This window comes from Pseudopipra pipra, chromosome 3, assembly GCF_036250125.1.
Source record: "Pseudopipra pipra isolate bDixPip1 chromosome 3, bDixPip1.hap1, whole genome shotgun sequence".
Classification (NCBI taxonomy): Eukaryota; Metazoa; Chordata; class Aves; order Passeriformes; family Pipridae; genus Pseudopipra; species Pseudopipra pipra.
This window is the reverse complement of record NC_087551.1, coordinates 53,893,411-53,902,037: the sequence shown is the minus strand read 5'-3', so window position 1 is coordinate 53,902,037 and position 8,627 is coordinate 53,893,411.

Sequence of the window (8,627 nt, the reverse complement as noted above, 5' to 3'; positions counted from 1 at the left end):
GAGATCCCTTTTCAAGATAAACAACATAATTTTCTAAACTTACTATTGGTAAGTTTTTTATTCCATTGGCTACAACATCCATACAGAACCCCTAGGCCACCCATCTGTAGGTCAACCCCATGGAAGTTAGGTGCCTTTCTCAGCAGCACAGCAGCCATCCTTCCATTTGGTCAGAGCAGCGCCTTCCAGATCATACAAAGAGTAACAGTGAAGAGAGAGACGGAAGACAAACCAATATTGTAATTGGTCCAAGGTGTTATGCTAGAAGTATTGGGAGAAATATTTAATTTTTGGGGGGGACGAGGTAAAAATCCAGTCAGAGGTTCAAGAGCCTGTTGGATTTGACCTGGATACCCACAAGAGTCTGAAAAATCCCTGTGTACAAAAAAAAAAAAAAAAGCTTTTTTGCTGTGTTCTTGTTGTGCTGTATGTTTAAATCCACTGCACAGTTTGATGAAACAGTTGTCAAATTCACTGTAATTCTCAGTTTCCTTCTTTTAGATTTGCATTAGATTTAATGAGGAAAAAAGAGAGAAGTATGTGGGCTTTTATTAAATTATCATTTCTTTTACTAGTTAAACATCCAATCGAAATCATTCCGAAGTCAGTGTAAATCTTTTAATTTATTTCAATAAGGCATAAATCACATCACAGAAAAGTAAGCAGCCAGCTCAGGGCTGCTTTAGCTTGGTATTTGGAGCTATAGTAATGGAATTTCACTTTAAAGATCCCTTACGAGGTCAACATATAACATAGTGGTGTTTTCTTTATTGCATAATATTTACATTTCAGTCACAAATGTAGCATGTAAACTATTACCATAGATATCCAGGTGATAAGACAGAATCTCTTAGGTGTATAGGCTGTAGGTAAGTGTAATAATTTTATTTTAGCTGGTCAGAATGAACTTAGAAAAAAAATGTGGTTTATGCCAACAGATTGTGGCCTAAAACATGTAGAGAGTGACACATTCTACCATTTAATTAAAATCCATTCTTTAGCAACCACTAATCTTGGGCAATTTAATCAATTTCTTCTGGCAATGTGTAAACAAAAGGACTTCAAAACATCACCATCTCCATCTCCAGAATGTCATACATGATTTTATTATGGAAATGCAACATGCTGAATTTAGACTACTTGAATAGAATGCTTAAATACCTCAATTTTACAAATGCGAATCATCTATTGAAGTCAATAAGATCACTTGCTTCCTTAAAGTTAAGCCCTGATTAAGTGCTTCTGTGGACTGAGGCCTCTAGGAAAAAACAGCTCTTAAGTCTGGACTTTGGTGAGATAGCAACCCCACCGGTTTTCTAAATCAAATCAAAATCTCCCACTTGGCAGTAATAGGAGGGGTTGTTGATTTTGGGATTTACCCACCAGTGAAATCTGAGACTTTAAACTGAATTACACTAATATTTCCGGATCCTATGTCATTGTTTGAGAACATCATTGCATTTTGGAGAAATTTAGAAAAAGGCCAGCTTTCCTTTGAGTTCATAATTTATGGTCACATTTATTTATAAATTAGAAAACTTAAATGAGAATCGGTATAACAGTAATCATAGAGTTCTCTGCCAAGTTTCTTTCCCATTCTTCTGCCTTTACAAATCTTTTCTGCTGTGCAAGAGACACATGGGAAACCAAAAGAAATATTTGCTGTTAGCTACACATTGGTCGGAGGTCCTTCCTGTCATCAGTTGTAGCATGCAGGATTGACTGATACATGGAAGAAATAGTCGAACTGACAGGACACAGCTTTCACACCCATAAAATAAATGAGATCGGTACCTTAGCTGTAAACACACTGGATGTTCAAAGAAAAATAAAAAGCCTTCATTTTCTTTCCTAAACTTTTTCCACTCTATGGTCGTACATTTTATATATCACAGTATTTATCAATTGCTGTTTCTAGACACAGAATAATGTGGCCTCCATGTCTTAACCAAGTAAAATAATTTGTCTGTGGGATATTTTTATGTACAGCCAGAAATGCAGAAATTTTAATAGGAGATGGCACAGTATTTTTCTTTTGCAAACTGAATTTCTTTTCTATGGCTGTAGTGTATATGCAATTCTGAATTTTTACAAGGGTGACAAAATTGTGATTTTGCCTGATGCACTCTATTTCTGACCCATTTCTGTAGTATTTTGCATTTACAATCTTGAATACAGCAGCTCTAATTCTTTTAGTGGGAGCCTCACCTTTCTCACCTTCCTTTGCTATAATAGTCTGTAATTCCCTTTTTCCCCCACCTTATCTTCATTCCCCACCCTTTTACACGTGCATGCATGTCTGCTCTCTGTGAAATCCCAAATTCCTGCAGCCCAACTTTCAGCTGCCTTAGACTCCTGAAGTATAGTCATGCTGTATCACTCATAAATATCACTCGTACTGCAATCCTGTCTTCCAAGTTCCAAGGAAGTCCACCACAGTGTGAATTTTTTTAAGCCCCTCTGCACATGGGACACAAAGTGAATGCTCCTGGGGACCAGAAGGAGAAGCTGCAAAGGCTGAAAGAGGATGAAGGAGGAGAGAGATGGGAGAGGTCAGATGAAATTATCCTGAGCCTTCTCCATTCCAACCTGGTACATCCTGTGCTTTCGCAAGGGGGCAACTTCCTGGTTTGAGAGCTGTTTCTTTGATACATTTACCCTTTAAGCACTCCTGTAAACTGAGAAGTCCAGTTACTCCCACTTCGCCATTAAGGAAATGAGGCACAAGGGAGGAATGCCATGGCTACATGAACATCTCTTTCAGCTGCAGCACCAGCTCCAGCAGCTCCAGGTGACTGCCACAATCACCTGGCATGGACCTTGGGGGCGTTGATGCAATGGTCTGCACAGCTGTATGGTGTGCCAGCAACCCAAGCGGAGAGAAAGAAAGCCTATTTTTATCCAAATCCTTGCACTGACTCACCCAACGGCTCAAACAGTAGTGCTGGCATAACAGGAAGGGGGAAGAGAAGGGGCAGAGTGCACAAGGCTGTTACCCGCTTCTTACTGTTTGACCAAAGAGAAGGTTTGGTGGCAGAGGGAGATAATAGGATCTGTTAAGCCAGTACTACTGCCAAAAGAAATGCATGTCCTAAGATTATAAACAGGTCTTCTTTTCCAAAGCCCAGCTGATCCAGTGAAAAAAGTCACTGTCCCCATTTTTTGTTGGCATCACCCCATCAGATATTAGTGCTCCTCACATATGTTAGTACAGTTGCTAGTATGAGTATTCCCCAACCCTTTTCAGATTAAACAAGCAGAATTACCAAACTCACATATTTACACTGTCTGCATTACCTCAGACCCATTTGCCTAAATAAGATTAAGATGAAGTGAGCCAACAGATCTGAGGAGACAGCGAACTCCAGCAGAGGGGCAATAAACAGCTGGCAGGTGGTAGTAACCTCTTCAATAAACACAACTTCTGATGTACTGAGGCACTCCATCCATTTAGGCCCTAAATGTTGGTCATGGTGATGTAGAGGCAGTTACATGTCAGGAAAGAGAGTTTATCTGTTCTTTACATGTTAGGCCTGGAGCGGTAAAAGCTTCAGGGTGTGGGGGTTGCCATCTTTTATTTCTTTATTAACTTCTTATTATATCTTTCTATTACTGCATCAATGGAATGTACACTTGTGAAGCATATGCTGAACCATTGTACATCCCCAGAGTCCCAGGTCTGTATTATAACTGCTGGTCCATCATCCCTGCTCACGGAGCCTGAAAGCTGCAAAAGCGAACTTGTGATTCTTCTCCGAGTTTCAGGTGGGAATGGTCCTTGCACAGGAGGCAGCTGAAATGGCTGCAATCTCTAGATTCACATTGAGAGGTTAGCTTGGATGAGGTTGCTCCACACCAGCTGAAGAAGGGGCAGCCATGGCTTTGTTTCCAGGGAGCCAGCCTAAGAGAAGGCTGAGTTCCTGAGGGGTGCAGTAGCTGTCAGTTACACACGCAGCCCCCACGGACATGTGGAGCTTGCTCCTATCCTCAGCAAACAGGACGTCACCACCAACTGCCGTTAGGGTACTTCACTTTCACATCCTTTCTGCCACAACATGTCTGATTGTCAAAGCCACAATCAAATCCTCATTGTGAGGGCAAAGTATTTCTCAAGAAGAGCATCCCCTATAGCCGGCTCCCTGCTTCAACTAAGCTAAGAGCTAAACTAAGGTAAGAGAAGGGTTATATATATATATCTATCTATCTCCTGGATGTAAACTACTTCAAGATATGCAGATCTGAAAAATCTCAATATGCTACTAATCTAGGGCGTGATCCTGGAAATGCTTACTAATTCCTGTAGTCCTTCCTCCTATTAAGCCATGAAATTTAGTGACAGACTTGAGCATCTACCATGTGGTGAGGACTGGACTGTTTAAAACATCTGTTTCTTCTTGTCTAAATTTAAAAAGAAATGTTATTAAAATTAGAAAGACCATTCTATTAATCCAAAATATCATCTAGTTATTTAACAAAGACTTAACAATGTGAGTCATCTGCATTAACAAATCCAGATGCTATAGTCAGAGGCAGCAAAGATTCAGGGACTGACAATAGACTTGCTTTGTATGCTAATTAATTTTTTGCTATTTGTTTTTCATTCCAAACAGACCATCCCTAATATTTTATCTCTCTTGGTGGATTCTAAGTGAACAGAAAAATTCTGGGTTCTCTCTCTTTCTTTAAAAATAACATACAAATACTATTAAGATTTTTCTAATCTATTCAGCGGACTTCATAAGAAAATGAAATGTGTGCATATCTTCTTGCTGTGTTACAGCTGTTTTCGTCTCATCCAGAGGATTGGACAAATGTGGTTTTCATTTGACCACATTTAAATTTAAATTGCCACACCATTCTGTGCTGGATGTAAACTTACTATGCATATGTCCAAGAAGAAAGGAGCCTCGTTTGGGAACCGTTCTCCATGGTGATTCTCACCAGCTAGAAATCAGGGACTGCACTCGTTCTGGGAAAGGCCACATAATGTAAAGTCATCACAATCACCTTGTCTTTTTTGCTCTTCATTGAAGGGCTGGTCTCACTGAATGGGAATTTTCAAAGTACCTTGCAAGACAAGAATCACAGTTCAGCAGGAGCAAAGTGAGGCCAGTACTAAACACTTTGCTGATTTAATTTTAATACATATAATTTTTATACAGGGATCTTATTTGCACAGCTCAATGCAGTCATGTATTTGAAGAGCACTGCTGATTAATTAGGTTGGTTCGGTATGAATGAGTGATCTCTATTTTATGTCTATTTTGAAGATCATTATTGTGAACTTAACCCCATTCAATTCTCCATCCTGTTTCAAAAACTTATTGCTAACTCTACTTGGGCAGGAAAGGGAATCATTAAAAGCACTATGCAAGCCTCTTGAGTATGGTGGGTCCTGTTACAGATGTATAAATCCAGCTTATTACTCAGCTAAGGGGAATTGACTTTCTTGCTAGGTTTTGAAAACAGAGAGATCATGAGTCGGAAGGTGTGAAAACTGCAGTTTTTATGACCAGACCTGAACCAAGTTCTCCATTCCTGGGATGGAGTCTGTACCAGCTTTAAAAGTAATTTGCCTCTTTTTGTAAATATATTATGGTTTTGCTCCTATTCTCTTGAAAGAGTGCAGAAACACTGATTTCATTTATTTGGAATATTTATCTCAACCCTTCAGTAAAAACAAATTCACATTTCACTTAGAAATACAACAAAGGTGGAACATGCTAGACTTCCCTTTTTGCTTCTTTACTTCCAGTTCAGGAGTTTCTTTATTCAGTCTGATGTTAAATCTACTTGTATTAGGGAATCCTTTTTATCTGAGCAAATCTTATTCCTTAGCAATGAATCTCAGAACATTGTGGGGTGATTGTATAAAGCCATTGCTTTTTCTTTATTGCCCACTAAAGAAACATTTATGATTAAATGGGAAAGGGAACTATCTCATTCTCTTGAGCTGGAGATATTGGACTCAATAATGTCCTTCATACGTATATGCTCTATTTCAGCTAACCAGTTAGAATTGCAATATAAAATTGTAAATCAATGGCATCAAGCACCTGTGAAGATGAGCAAGATTGCAAGCCATTTCTCAGATAGATTTGGAGAAACAGCTCCCAGCCAAGAACTCTTTTACATGTTCTACAGGGTCTGTCCTAAATTACCCCAATAAAGTCACTTGTTATACATCATATTGAGAAAATTGCCAGCTATCTGATGTCAAGTACTCAGGAACACTATATGGAGGGGGACTTGGACTTGGAGATATGTGACATACAACTGGATGTTAATAAAAATCGAGTTACAGGCTCTTTAGCTGGTTATATGCAGAGCTAAAAATTCAGAATCGTCTTCAGTAATGAAAGCAGATCCTTAGGAATTTGTTCAAATCTGTTCTGTTTAGCTATAACTGCAGAAAATGCATTATTTCTATACAAAGTGTTCCTTTATTGATTACTTCAGTTCAAGTAGGAATAGTTAAACCCAGTTACTCATAAACACTTTATGGGATAGAAAGAATGAAAGTAAGAAGGAATTTTGTTTGGTTTTCTTGTCTTTCTGTAATCACAATGGTATCTCTTTTTAAGCTAGTCATCTTTTGCTTGGCTGATTCTCCTGTAAGGGCTTTACTAATATGAATTTAATGTGAACTGTACTTTTGTACCTACAAATATGTATCAGTCAAAATCCTTCCTTTCTGCATTTTGGAATAAATTTACTAAGATTTATATATGTGAAATATCCCCAGACCTAACAAATGCAGAGTTGTTATTGCCCAGCCATGGTTTTTACCTCTGCAGAGCTTGGAGATTAGTGCAGTATAAACACTTGGCATGGCAGCCGGAAAATATAACATAAAAATACATACCACCCCGCTGATGGTATTTCAGCCCCACTCACAGAGCCACCAGTAGTCACTGAGGACAGTGCTGTCACAAGAGTGTTCTCCTGTTTCCTGCAGAGGACATTGGAAGGTGGGGGGGATACGTCTTAGTGTGTGAACCTGATGGTTTATGCTGCTCTGGAAGAGTGATGACAGGTCTGCTGCCAGAAAAGGGATAAGAATGTTACCTAGAAGAATGAAGATAGAAGGAATCAAAGAATGATCAAAGAAAGGATCAGAGAGAGGAGAAACTCCAAGGAGAGGCACTTGCACAGAAGATGGCATCACAGAGGTCAAAGCATCTTATTATGGTTCTGGATTCAGAAAAGTGAGGCAGAAGTTATAAGCCAGTAAGGAAAATGGTGACTACTTCACTTGGTGTCTTTGATTCAAAAATGATTTCTAGAACATGCTTCCTCATCTATGAATCATGAGGGTTAATTACGTAAAATTGCTTGACCTGTGTTATACCTCAGGTAATGTTACCTAAAGGTATCTTCTGACCTTAAATTTTATGAATCTGCATAAAGTAAGGAAGAAACAGAAGAATATGATGTTGTTTCACTGATTTGAATTACAAAATGCATTTGCATCTTCATTTGCATTTACTGTCTTAAGAATAACTGTACTGTATGCAGTTGTGGGATGGAGTTGTCACTGTGAGTTGAAAAGAGGTGAACATGTTTCCTGAAAGACCAAGATGACATTCACAGGACTGATGTCTACTAGCATAGCTGTAAAGAGATGCCAGCTCTGACAGGCGTAGCTGTGTCAACAGAAGCCTCTGGTAGAGACACGGTTGTATCAGTAAAATGGTATTTTTACCAATAATATTTTATGACAGTGGTGGGAGATGGTTTTATTCTACTAGCAGACAGTAGTGTTTTGCTAGTACAGATGTAGCCATGCTAAACTGCTTAGGATTTTAGTATTCACTGCAAAGCACTCCCCTCAGTGATTCCTAAACCAATCAATTTTGTTGGTGCTGCCAGAGAAAGGCCATGCAACTGGCCCTGGCAACTGTCAGCTTTGTGGTACCATACATGACAGTATTTAATAAGGGGAGAGTGCAGAGAGAGTTTCATGAGAAGTCCAGGCTACATCTGTTGGCCACATAGTTTTTTCAGGCAGGCATGTGAAAAGATCAGGCTGAACGAAGTTGGAGTAAACAATGACTAACAAAATTTTTTTTTTCAAAAATACTTTCTGTCACTGGAAGAAAAGGTTTAACAATACTGGCAAAAACGATACTGGAATAAATTGTGCTGACCTCATGGTTTTCATAATTACAACTATACTGGAAAATTCTTTGTGGTGTAAACTAGCTCTCAGAAAAGACCCTAGGGGAAAGGGTGAAGGGCGATAACAGTTAGCACTTCATTCAGGAGCAGGGAAGGAGGAGGGAACATCACTACTTTGGTCTGTAAGGGTAGGCCAGATGCACCAGCTTGATCAGACTGTGACCCACTCTCAAGCCTTGCCTATACAAAGTGTGTGTATTACTCTTTATTCACCTGTGCTCATGGCCTCCGTTTCCAGAGAGTTCCTAGGAGGTGCGTGTGCACAGCTTTAGGACCAGCTTATCAGATTCAGTCTCTACTGAGCTGGTGCTCAAAAGTGCAATTCTTCGTTTTCACAGTTCATATCTAGGCGCTCTGTAATTTGGAAGGGCATGACCACTAATCAACCTTTACTCCACCTTAATAAAGTTTTTCAGTATTCTATGTCCTTACTTTCCCCCTCCTCC